Raw genomic sequence first — 14,134 nt, 5'->3', positions numbered from 1 at the left:
ATCATTCACCGATGACTTGAAGCTCGTACTTGTGCATCTTCAAAGCTGTCAACAAATTGTAATATGATGGAAAGCTCTAGAAAAAAAAAAAAAATCTGTGCAACGATAATGATTGACGGGAGATGAAAATGTGAGAAGGTTTGACGAATTTCAAATTATTAACCAATACAAATATAAGGAAAAATTGACAAAATGATAACCGAGGAGTTTTCAAGAATATTAATTATATTTTAAATACTATTTTTCTATTTTTTAGTATTCACCTTTAATTTTTTGAGCCGGTGAGTCTTTAATTTTAAAAACACTACATAAAGTTGGTTATAAAAGACAATTGTTTTCCACCATTTACTGTCCTCTATTGAAAAAATACATATAAGATGATTATGAACAAGCCATTTTATATTAAATTTTAGATTCTACCAAATCTAAAATCTCCGAGGTCGTATAGGACAATAATATCTATAATCGTCCTATATGTTTTATAAAGAACTTCTTTTGCCCTTTTTATTTTTTAAACAAGGGGACTTTTGTTAGCCAAGTTTCTTTTAATAAGGTGTTCCTTCTTCTCTCTCTCTCTCTCCCCCCCCCCATAATTAGAACTATACTACTCATAATTCAAAAATATATTATTCACAATTTAATTATTATTCACAACTTAAAATTAATCATTTTAAACCCTTTACAATTGAACTAAACTGCATTCATAAAACATCTAAACTGTTTACAATTGAATTAAAGTATTCAAAATTAACTTATTATATATTATTGCCCTATATTGCTTGTCACCCCTTGTCATATGTAAATTCACTCCACTTTTAGAGGACTTCATTAATGTGCAGGTACTCAAAATGGAATAGAGCACAATCTAGATAGTACTGTGACATACATGACAACGAAGTTAATTAGTTGATAATTAAATTAAAATTCATTATAATATGAAAATTTATACTGAATGATATATACCTTGGGATATTACAAGTTGCTCGTGAGTAACGATGTCTTTCATATGTCTCATCACACAACAGCCACAATCATGGCTGTTGTCGAGTTGTTGGGTATTGCATAAATAAAACGATATATATATGTCTGTATGTATGTATGTGTTGTTGATGTAAAAAAGTGAAAAATAATTGAATAATTGGTGATAAATATACATATATTATATTTCATTTAATGACATCCTTATATTTCTTGAATAACCTCTTGTAAGGAAATTGACTTTATGCAATGTAGCACTACTGTGCTAACATAAGGAAGACAAAAATGTTAAAGGTGAAATTTTGAAAAAGAAAATCTTAGTTACTAAATATACTTACATATTGAGTAACTCTATCATTTTTGGTCAATTAGTTGGATCCCTATTATGAGGAACCAAATCCAAATAGTACACATTTAAAGTTTTACGAGATTTCATCTTGATCACAATAAGCATCTAGTATTCTTTAGGAGAATTGCATAATGCATATTACAATAAGATGATTATAAGGACAATAAATTGCACAAATTTCATTAAAAAATAAAGTAATTCACCATGTCATATAATGAATAAAAAAATATCCCTTTCAAAGCCAGTCTTTTATGAAAATACATAGGTAGTACCTTAAATTGTTGTTATAGATGCTGATCTTTTTAACTGCCTTTATAACTTGAGAACTCATGAGGGCTAACAAATGCAAACTTTGAACCTAGGTCACCAAAGATGATGAAGGTTTCATACAAGTACCTAAATGAAAAAATTAATAGAAGTAAATATGAATAAAAATAAGAACTAAAATTAATTATTAACTTAATGAATTACTTATGAGCTACTTGTAAAAACATCTAATACCATTCTAAAGGGAGCAATCAAATCAAGGAAACTTGGTGGAGAACTTAGAGAGACCCTTTATTCAAATGTCAAGAAGACATGGTGAGGTGAAATTCATCAAGGTAATAAACATGTCTCACAACCACTAATAAGCCCCAATTTTCATTGAAGAGTACTAACTAGTTGTTAATGTACTTAGACGAAAATTCAATAGCATAATAGCTTAAAGTTGAGATTTTCTTAGGCACTTAGTGCTCTTTTCATACTTAATTTCATCCTATGCAATATAATCAAACATAATTCATCCCAAAACAATCTCAACAACAACAACACCCATAATCAACATGAAAATGGCAAAGTTTGCAAAACTTTGTGGTAGAGAAAGTAGCCATACAGTTGTCTAATATGTGATGATTTTTGTTTAAGAATACTAAATAGTCGTTAATACTTTTAAATGAAAATTTAAAAGCATAATTGCTTAAAGTTGAAACGGTCCTGAGCACTTAGCCCTCCCTTCATACTTAATTTCTTCATGTAAAATACAATCAAGCCTAATCAGCCTAAATCAATCACAACAACAACTATATCCAAATCAAGTGAGTTACAATATCACAACACATCACATAGTGAAAAGGAAAAAATAGTAGCAATGAAGCAAGTCATCTTCCTTGCGGGATTTAATTTGAATATTATGAGTGTTTCAATTTCCTTTGAAAAGATCTATCTATGAATCACAAAGAAGATTACTTAGTAAAGGTATGGCAAGTACAAGTGGAGTGGGGATGAACTTGATGACCATGGTCCTTCAAGTGGTAAAATTAGTTTGACAACTTAGAGACTTTATATTTAATTTGCTCACCACTCAACCCTTGAGGTCCCTATGGATTTTCAAGTTGAAGCATCATAATCATAGGATAATTGGCTATCACTTAAATTCCTGAACTAAGCTCAAGCCCAAAATAGCAAATGAAGGAATTCAATGGAGCCAATCCCACTTGTTATTAATAGAACCACAATTACCTAGAAAACCAATCCTCAAAGCTCACCCCATTAGAACCTAGAATAGTCACTTTACATAATAGAAAGATAGAGACAAGAACAAGAAATTTAGATGCTAATGAGAGGCACAATAATAATCAAGGCAAATTAAAACAAATGCTTAGGTCAAGAGCATGAAGGCAATAAAGAGCATGAACAAGCAAGTGCGTCAATAAAAAATCCAAGAGTTTGAGCTAAGAGTACGAATGAAGAAATCAAACAACACGAACAAAAAAAAAAGTAAAATGTAGAAATTAAACATAAAAAGAGGGAGACAAAGGCACATAAAAAAAAATACCTAAGAGAATGAGAGCGTGGTAAAGGAGAATGAGAGCAATGATGGTGGAAATGGAAGAAGAAAACGACAATGGCGGTTATTGTGAAAAGAAAGTGAAGGGGGCAGATTAAGGATTTAATGGCTATATAGGATGATTCAACGTAAGAATCATCCTATATGCTTCCACATATATGATGATTCAAAAATAAAATTGTCCTGTATAAGTTTAATTTTTATAAAAAAATTTAAAATCCTGAAACACATATAAAACTATTATAATGTGAATTGTCCTATGTTATTATATAGGATGGTTCACCATCTTATATGTGTTCAAATATCATTTTGTGTGTACTTTTGTCTCCTCGTATAGGACAGTTGCGCATTAATAGTTTAGTAGTAGTGAAAAGAAAATGAAAAGAAGTTTTAAAAAAAAAATTGCAGTAAAATGTTAAAAACGTACTTGCACCCATCCAAAACATAAGTCCTGTTTAATTAATTTATAAGATTAAAAAAGGTAGTTTAAAATGTGTTAAAAAATTAAAGATGTAAAAAATTACAGTATTTTTTGCTATTATTCTTATTAAAATTATATTAATTGCATAATTTTCATATTATTAATTCATTTTCCTACATTTAATTACAAATAGAGGTAAATTAAAAATAATAACAATCTAGATATTATATTAAATAAGACTTACATTCTAGATCAGAAAAAAGACTTACATTAAAAACAAGCAACGATTTAGGATAAAATAAAGATGTTTATTATAATTTATGATTTTCTATAATATTTAATTATCTTATATTAAAGATCAAGAGTTATTCTAGAAGACGTAAAATAAGAGACAGGGGGAAATGCATTGATTCCATTCTATTGAAGTCTGATCCTATTTATAAATTATTTCTACCAACCTCATCAATACCAATACAATAAAAGCATAAGGAATAAAAGTAAGTAAAATTTCAAACATACCTCTATATAATAAATTTAAAAAGTAATGTTCTGTTACCTTTATTTCTCATGAAGGTAATTTTAAAAATATCTTTTAAATATTATCTAAAAAGACGCATCATAATTTATAAATGGAACTAAATAAACCTTCTAAAATACGACTTATATATGGGACCGGAGGGAATAGAGTATAAAACTTGCATATTGACTCTTCCTGTTTTCATGATCTCATGAACAATATTGTTAAGGAGATTAGAGATTTGGTCATACGGCACTAATTCATCTTCTTTCACAATTCCTATATGGAAGAAAATACACGCACAAGCCATAGAAGCCAATAACTATGGCGTGTTTGAGCACACCAACCCTTGAGTTTTCATGCCGTCTCTTTGCTTTTGTCCTACACTCATATTGGTTTGTTTGCATTCCTCTCAAGTAGGTGATGTGAGAAAACCCACTTTCATTCCTTAACACTTATTGTTGTAGTTATTATGTGAATGTGTTAAAAGAAGAAGTATCACATTATCCACATGAGGAAAGCTCCAAATATACATATGCTAAGGAGTGAAAGTGAGTGAATAAATGATAGTTAGAAGAGAAGTGGGTTCACGTGTATAAAACTGACAACATGGGGCATTATTATTGAAAATAATTGATTTGTCCCTTGTGTTCTTTTTACTGAAATTATTTTTTGTAAAAAATAAATATTAATTTATTTAATTTTGCTTTTTTGTAAACCTTGGTTCTGGTTATTTGAATTTTGAACTTGAAGGGTTTTAACAATGATGGTTGGTTTAATTATCTTTATATGGGCTTAATTGTTCTTTTGATTCTTAAATGGTCCTTAAAGGTTTTTTCACTACACCAACGTTTAGTGGTTGAGATTTTATGGGCTTTGATTTTTTTTTTTTGAAACCGGTGAGTTAACACGAGTTAATGGTTGCACGATGTTCATCTAGGTCCGTCCCTATATATATGAAGAGTGCTATGAGTCTAATGCCAGGCTATTAAGTTTTTGAGTAACTTTTTTCCACCTCCACTGTTTTGTGTTGTGCCTAAGTATATTTTGTTACTCTTTATTGTTTTGTGCTCCTATTAATTTTGTAAGACAAGTCTATTTGATCATAGAGAGTTGTTGTGCGATCAATGTAGTGTAATAAAATAGTTTTTAAAAACACTGTTCTTGACATAACTCAACTTTAAAATCTATCCATTAATTGCAATGCTTATATTCGTCACTCTTTTGAAGTAGGCAATGTGAGATTTATTCTTTTGACACAAGAATTGTATGATTTTAGACAATCTTCATCAGTATAGCAATTTCTTAATAAATGATTTTATTATTATTTTTTTTTTTGGCATCAAGCCACGAATTACTTTTTTCTTTTCACATGGAGCAATTCCATAGCCTTTTTTTTTTTTGTATTTAAAAGAAAAGGATAATGCTGCAGCCACATCAGAGGAAGGGCTCATGAGTGAGGTGGAAGATGATAAGAGTTGCGATAATGGAAGATTTATTTTTGGGTATAATGATGAATCGATTGATTATATTTTGAATGAGAAGATTTCTTGTCTTACAATTTTGCTAAATTTCATGAAACTTCTCACAATTTTAAGGTCCCCGTTGGAAGAATTTTTTCTCCAACTTTGGAAGATACCACAGACGTGTGTGAAAAGGAATCTATTTCCAATCGTATAACATATATTTTGGAAAAAAATGTTTTGGAATCTTCCATTTAAATAGTTTTAATGGAACATGTGTCTTTATAAAATATGTGCTTCATACAAAAAATTTGATAAACTGTATTATTCATAATACTTTTAAGTTCATCTAAATTATTAATTTAATTTTTTAAATTTTATTTTTATCGATTTGATCTTTTAAATTTATTTCAATTATTAATTTAATTCTTATTATTTGAATAGAAGATAATACAGTTAAAATCTACAAATATGTATAATGGAATATTAAATTGACAGCTATGTGGAGTAATAAAAAGCAGTGTAATTATTTATGTAAAAAAAATAACAAAACACAATATAGAGTAAGTTGACAAAAATTAAATTGACTTTGAGGGTTAAATTATTTTCATTTAACTATATATATACATCAAGTCATCACTAATATATTTTACACACATTAGATTAATTTGAGGTGAATTCATAACTTAAAAGACTAATGTAATAACTTAATATTTTAGTAAAAAATATAATAACTTAATATAATAGAAGTGATTAAATTAATGAAAATTAAATTTTAAAAATTAAGTCAATAATTAAGGTAAATTCAAGGGATTATAACTTTTGTTATTGATTATATATATATATATATATATTATGTTTAGTATGAGGTTCATGTGACACGTCTGAAGATATTAAAATATAAAATAATTTTTCATTATTTCAAAATGTCTGTCTAAATAATGTATTAACAGAAAGCTAATCAAAATTGATTTAGATGGTGGGGAGTTAACTTACATGCCTTAAAAAATGAGTTCAAATCCATATCTGATAAGGATATATATTTTCAGATGATGGCAAAATATCGTTATTGGATATATCTACTCCATATTTTTATACATCCCCAGGTACACATATTGATTTAGTTTTATCGTCATCGTGTGCATCAATTTAACTTTATTATTATTGTTATTATATATATATATATATATATATATGCGTTTGATGTGAATATCTGAAGGTAGCTTATAATTTTTATATTTGTGTATAAAGACCTTTGAAATAGAGAATCAAATAGTTTCTTTAATACTTTGAGTAACATATTTGAAGTACAAAATGGTGACTTAATACTGCTATAGTTCTAGTTAATAACTCAACACCACAAGACATTAATTTCAGAAAATATAATCATATTTATTTAGTATTTACTAATCACTGCAGAGTGTAGCGTGTCGACAGTCGAGACTTTAGATGGAAAAAGTGGAATTGTCAAATGAACAAGTCACCGCCTAGTCGCGCACATAAAAAGTAACAAGTAGCTATAGCGGCGCGTGAAAATCGGCGCGTGCGACCAGTTAACCATCCCTCCACCACCCACCGTTGGTTTTTATGGTCACATTCTACAACCAGGCTACTCCTATCTTACGCTTCGGTCTTCCTCGCTTTCATCTTTCTCCCTCTCTCTCCACGGTTAATATGTCTTCTGCCGGTGGCGACGGCGGCGGCGGCGTCATCTCCAGCGGTTCTTCTCAACTCTATTTCTGCCACCAGTGCAACGCTACCGTGTCCATTACGACCTCTTCTTCTGCGGATCTCGCTTGTCCCGATTGCAACGGTGGCTTCATTGAGGAAGTCGATAATCCAAGCCCTAATTTTACTAATCCCTTCTTTTCGTTTACATCAGAGTTTGGCGGCGGCGGCGGCGGCAGTGCCGGTTTTCCTCTAGTATTCTCTACCACTTCGGCTGGCGGCGGCGGTGCTGGTGGACCGATATTCGACGATCTCTCTACTCTTTTTGGTGGTGGACCTAATCGATCGTCTCCGTTCGGAGAAACTGACGCGTTCAACCCATTTGCGTTTCTTCAGAACTATCTTCAAACCCTGAGAGCTAGCGGTGCTAATGTTCAATTTGTGATTGACAGCTCTGGAGATCCAAGTGGAACCTTCCGTTTGCCCACGAATCTTAATTTTGGTGATTATTTTTTTGGACCTGGCCTCGAGCAATTGATTCAACAGCTTGCGGAGAACGATCCTAACCGACATGGGACGCCCCCAGCTTCGAAATCTGCCATTGAGGTCTCCCTGCTATTAAGATCTCCGAAGAGTTGCTGGCTTCGGATTCATCGCAGTGTGCCGTTTGTAAAGATACATTTGAGCTCGGGGAAGAGGTGAAGCAGATGCCATGTAAACATATCTATCATTCAGATTGCATCGTGCCTTGGTTGGAATTGCATAATTCTTGCCCTGTTTGCCGGTACGAGTTGCCAACGGATGATCCTGACTACGAGCAACGAACTCGTGGGACTTCTACCCAGGTGGATCGAAATCAGTCTGCTGGGGAAGGTGGGTCCACTAATTCTTCTGAAGGCGGTAATGGTGGCAGTGGTGGTGCAGCATCTGGAGATGACACACCGAGAGAACGCAGGTTTAGGGTTTCTTTGCCTTGGCCTCTTAGGCAGTCGCCTTCTATAGCCGAGACTAGCAATACTGGGAATGCCAACGTCAGCGGAAATAATAGGGGGGAATCAAATTCTGGAAGAAGTGGAAACCAGAATTTTGAGTCGGAGACCAGACAAGAAGATCTCGATTAAGACCTGCTAGTGATTTTCTGTGAGTTTGAAACCTACTGTTGTTCTTTTAGTTGAATTCGATTTGTTTTTTCCTCGTTTGATTGGGGTCGAAACTTATGCTTGTATGTTTTGCAATGCACTGCGATCTTTGTTTTGGTGTCACAACTCACAACTGATATGATCAAAGAAGCACTGAGGTGCTCCTGTGAATTTAATTTTGGAATCTGGCAGTTATTATCCTTGCCTTCCATATTGTGCTCTCTGTTTGATTGTTCTTTAGCAACTGGAGCCTCGTGATCAGAATAGCAAGCTGACTAGCTGTGTTTGGTTAGGAACTTATTGGCTGTCGTTGTTTACTTAGCTAGAAGTTATGAGCATCAGGGAACTCACTTTTAAGAGATAATTGATCTTTTTGGTTGGAGACATCTTAATAAGGGAGTAGTCAGTTCCTGAGCATGCCGCCTCCATTGATGATGTGAAAGAGACAGCTGTAGTGTTGAAATGCGTCATTTTGTCTTCTTTGATGCTTTTATTGGCAATAGAGGGTTGATCATGGTGATTATTTTTGGGTGGAGAAACGCATTAATCGAAGTAGAAGGAAAATTTTTGGCATGTGTAATCAGATGTTTGCATGGATAGTGTTTTTCATCCGATGTTAACGAAAAAAATATCAGTTCAACTGGAGCAGCTGCTTGCTTCGTCATTTTTTTGGCTTCTGTTGCATCTAACTAATCAAAGGATGTGTGTTCGGTAGGTTTTACTCAACATGCATAGCCCACAAGAAGATGAAGATGAATGCAAAAGGAGTTTATATTGATGCTATGGGCTTTGAGTTTGATGAATAGCAATATTTTCAGTGGCACATGGTGGCAAGCCCCACAAACTGCCCAACCATCTTACCAGTGACTATATTGACGATGAGTTTACTGCAAATGCAGCAAGCTTGAATTTTTTTTTCCCTTAGTATCTTATCATGTTTAGAACCCCTGTAAAGTTGGGTTGCTAACTTTGCATCTGACTGCAACTTTGATGGGCCCTTAACCAATGGGTCGTGAGATGTGAGAGAGAGTGTGGCATATATTGGTGGCCATAGGGGGTTGAGGGACAGAAGGAAGAGAAGATAGCAGCGAGTGAGTGAATATGTTCAGAGACCCTAGCCTCTCAAATGCTAGGAATATTGTCTTCATCATGTGGGGCTTTCTTACATTTTTATTGCTGTTTGTACCTTAATCCATTGGAGGTAACTCTGGCTAGATTTTACTCTGTTGAATAATTAAATTGGGAAAATTGCATTTAGGTCCCACATAAGGAAATTTATTACCAAGAGGTCTTATGAAATTCACAAAATTTTTTCAAGTTCCAAATCCTGCTCATTTACAACTTGACTAAGAGTATTTTCTGTTGTCAATACTTTTAGTCAAGTTGCAAATGGACAGGATTTGAGATTTGGGAGTATTTTGTAAATTTCATGTGATCTCTTGATAATAAATTGCCTTATGTGAGACCTAGATGTAATTTTCCCTAATAAATTTCTAAAGCTGATCCCATCATTAGGTATCATAGCAGTGAAACAAAATTGGGGGGGTGTTCTGCTTGAAGAACTTGAAAGAAGAATTACAATGTGATTGGAGAGGAAGCTGGAAAACTGTCCAACACATTCAGACAATATAATAGAGAAGATGAAGCATGTGGAAGAAACGATCAAGGAAATGCAAGAACAAATCAAAGATATAAAAAGTTGGGAAGAGAGAAAGCAGAACAGTAAACTGAGGAAGAAAAAGAACAAGAGCTCGATCAAGAATCAGTTGAATTAAAAAACTGGGGAGAACAATTACCTTAGGTGATTTGAGTGTAAGAAAAAGAGGCAAGAAAGACTTGCGAGAAACCTACTGGATCGAAGTCTGAACCTGGTATAAATTCTGAGGAGGTCTTTGAGAGTAATCCTGAGGAGAAGTGCTAGGAGCATGTGTGCTTTGTTTTCTTCTTATTTTCCAGAAACCTGTTGCTAATTCAGCTTAGACTTAATACTCTGGCTGTATTTTACTGTTTTGGATAATTCATTCCTGGAGCTGATCCCGTCAAACTTAATTTGGGGAGTCATAATGTGTGATAGAACATAGAGTTCTACAGTGAACTTTAACAGCTCTCTTTTTTTATCAATCCATGTGCTTTGTGAAACAAAGTTTATGGCATGAGGTGCGTGACTTGGCACAGTCAGAATCAATCAAGAACTGGCTATGTGTGATGTTTGAAGCTGATGAGCTATCAATCATAGGTCCAGCTAAGATTCTTTAAAAGATTTTTAATCTCACTTTATTCTTGAGCCCTATAAAGAGAGGTAGAGAAAGATCAAAGAGAACACTTGTGGAAGTTGTTGAATGAGACCTCTTAACTAACAATATTCCTAAAAGCTTAGTTGATTATAGAATACGATGGTAGCGTTATGTCATCCATATAGCCAACCCCACCTAGTAGGATAAGGCTTATTGTTGTTGTATTACTTATGTTTATTTCAACTCAAAGATGTGCAGAATTAGTTATAGATGCTACTATCTTTTTCCTATTTGCATTTTTTCTTTTAGCTTTTATAGAAGTATTTTCACTCTTATGCTATAAATCTCAAATAAGAAGAGAATTTGATGATTTGGAAGGAACATTAGCTCTGGTATTTTCCTTGACAACCTCAATGTATCCAAATTTTTTATTAACTACTGGCATGTAAATATATTTACTTATATTGATGGTAATTTTGATGGATACACAAGCTGAGCACATAACCTAACCTGCTTCATTGTGCTTGGACGAGTTCTTTATCACCTCCATGCTAGTTCTTGTGAACTATTTTTGCATTTGTTTTTATTCACAGGATGGTAAATTTTATAGATATGTTGTCTTCCACCCAGGATAATATTATAAAACTGCAGTGGGTCCTTGCAACTATACAGAGCAAAGATAAGTTGTATTATTCATGGCTTATGAACAATGTGATTTTTTATGATTCTTATAAATATGTTGGTGATATGTTGTAGGTGGAACTTTTTAGTTTTTACCTATATATTCTATTTCATTATAGAAGCCATCATGGTAATCCCCATGTTTCTAGCCAAGACTTATGTTGCCAAATTATATTTCAAGCATATTATTTGTAAATGCGCTGAAATTTATGGTGGCAGGACTCAGGTGCTGAAGAAGAATGCTCTCCAGCACTTTTTAACTTCCCTTCATTTTTGAACTCCTAGATATAAATTTACATAAGAACATGAAAAGCTCACCTATTGTCTGGATAAATCTAATGATAGTCCTCAGAGATTACTTGGATTTCCAGAATAAATCTGGGGGGGTTAACCTAGCTCTTTGGGTTGTCATGTTTTATCTTATATTAATGTGCTCGCAACCGATAATTTTATCTTGAGTACTGGATTACAAGGCATGAACTTCAAAATAAAGCACCATTTTTTTTTTTTTGGGTTAAATCTGCAATCTGCGATCTGTTTAGGCCTATATCTAACCCTTGCAGGAGGAATGCAATGAGAGGTTTGACTTTGTAACCAAACTGTACACCGCTGGAATCTTTTCAATAGAGGAAGCAATCCCCTTAGGAACCATGAATAGGACTTTTATTCCTTTTGATCATAGCTGAGTCAAATAACTTTGATAAAGTTTCAGACGAAGACGATTGTATTGACATTAAGCTGCACCGTGGCATATAATTGATTTTTTTTTTTTGGGGGGGGGTTTTTTATTTATGCATGTTTGAAAAAGTAAGTTGCTTTGTTAGTTGTGACCCAGGCTGTTATTCTTTATATATTCTTGGTTGGTAAGGTAGCCACTAAACTTAAAGGGAAGTTTTATTGAACTGTTGTAAGGCTAACAATATTATATGATAGTGAATGTTGGGCTTTAAGATGATATCAAGAGCATAAAATTGGAGTAGCAAAGTTGAGAATGTTGAGATGAATGTGCCGACATGCGCATAAAAGATAAAATCTAAAATGAGTGGATACGGGAAAAAGTGGGCGTCATACATATTGAAAGAAAATTAGTAGAAAATCATTTGGAATGGTTTGGATGTATACAAAGAAGACCACGGGAGGTATTTGTAAGGAGACTAGAATAGATAACTTTAAACCTTGTTAAGAGGGGTAGAAGAAGGTAAAAAAAAAAAAAAAAAACTCTAGGAAGTTGTTGAGCGAGACCTTTTAGTGAACAATATTTCTAAAAGTTTGATAAATAATAAAGTATAATGATGTCGTACAATTCATGTAGCCAGCCTCATCTAGCGAAATAAGGCTTGTCATTGTTGTATTGTTGGTTGGTAGATTGTTGCTTCAATTTCCCTCTACGAATTATTTCATTCACAGTGATACCTATGTTTCCCAGTTTTCTGTATTATTAGCCCATTCTAATATTTACATATTTCATCACTGGTGGTATCGCTTCCTAGTGTTTTTCTAACTTCTACGTGAATGATCATGTAAATATCAAATATCAAAGACAAATAATATGACTCATCTTTTCAACATTGAACTCTACAGAAATCACGTGCCCACTATTTTCAGCCTGTTTTCCTCCCTGTTTCTGTGGACCTTTTGATGTATATCAGCTATACAGTGAATATATATTTTATGATATAACTGCTCAGGCCATGATCTCGAGAAGATTTTCACTTGGTTCTTCTCTTGGCAGGTGTGAAGAGTGTTTCAAATCTGCAGCATTGTTTAATAGGAAGGATGTTAAATATCAATTGCTAGTGGTTAGTGAGAGTTGCAAACGTTATATTTATTCATAATAAACATAGGTAGGTTCCCATCATCATTTTGACAGGTAGAATTATTTATAAATTCAACTTTTTTATGTGCAATATTGGATGGAATATTCTGAAACTTTGATTTTCTGGGATTTCTTTCATTTAGTTCATTTGATCTTGTCTTGTCCTTCGTGGCAATATGCTATTTTGCTCATGTTGGTGGTGAAGCGGAAGCCTATGTCTCCACTGGGTCATATTCCAATACAACAAATAGTCTATATGAATATTTATTTGTTTAAATGTTTTCATTAATATTTTTTGTGTGTTAATGATGTTAAAATTTCTACCAGTATTTTTCTTCGCGGTAATATACAGGACCGGGTATGTAATTCTCTTATCAATTAGGTTTCATGCTTTTCGATTAAGTTGTGACTTGGAGAACGGTTGTTTTTACATAATTACATTTTATTCAAAAAACTGGAAACTGTCACGTCCCAATTATTCATATAAATCAGAGCATTACTGAAAATCTAAGTTTCCAGCCATTGTCATGTTAGAATTAATTTTTTTAAAATTAATTGTGTGCGAGTCTCTGTTCTATTATTGTTATTTTTTTAACTCGTTATTCATGCAGCTTGATTTTTTTCGCCCGTGTTATTGCGGATGTTAACTCGGGTCACAAATAGCTTGATTTTTTATCCCACGTGCTATTGAGGATGTTAACTCAGGTCGCAACTTCTTTTTTAGGCAGGATGTGTTGATTTTAAGAATGAAAATGGTGACTTAATAATTATTGTAAAGAAATTTAACTGTTAATTAATGCTGTTGAGTTAAGCTGATATAAGTATATGAATGATCTGACGAGTTTATTTTCCCATTAGGAGTCTCTCTGAAACACAGTAGTTATTTCCCTTGAACGGAATCTTGCGTAAGAGTGTTCAAAATTAATTCAAATCAATGACGCCAAACTGAATTAAGCTGAATGGATCAAAATTGATTGTCGATAAAATTTGATTTAGTTTTTTTTTTTTTTTTTTGACAAAATTAATTGCTTTAATTTGAT

The 14,134-nt window shown here is 33.0% G+C and overlaps 1 pseudogene; it reads left to right on the top strand.

Annotated features, from left to right (window-relative positions):
- The first annotated feature begins 7,063 nt into the window (after positions 1–7,063).
- Positions 7,064–13,241, top strand: LOC129292854 (E3 ubiquitin-protein ligase RING1-like; annotated as a pseudogene).
- The last annotated feature ends 893 nt before the right edge of the window (positions 13,242–14,134 follow it).

This window comes from Prosopis cineraria, unplaced genomic scaffold (genome assembly GCF_029017545.1).
Source record: "Prosopis cineraria cultivar Desert tree isolate PC_DT_omini unplaced genomic scaffold, ASM2901754v1 PC14, whole genome shotgun sequence".
NCBI lineage: Eukaryota > Viridiplantae > Streptophyta > Magnoliopsida > Fabales > Fabaceae > Prosopis > Prosopis cineraria.
The sequence above is the reverse complement of the archived record's forward strand: the minus strand, read 5'-3'. Positions and strand labels throughout refer to the sequence as shown.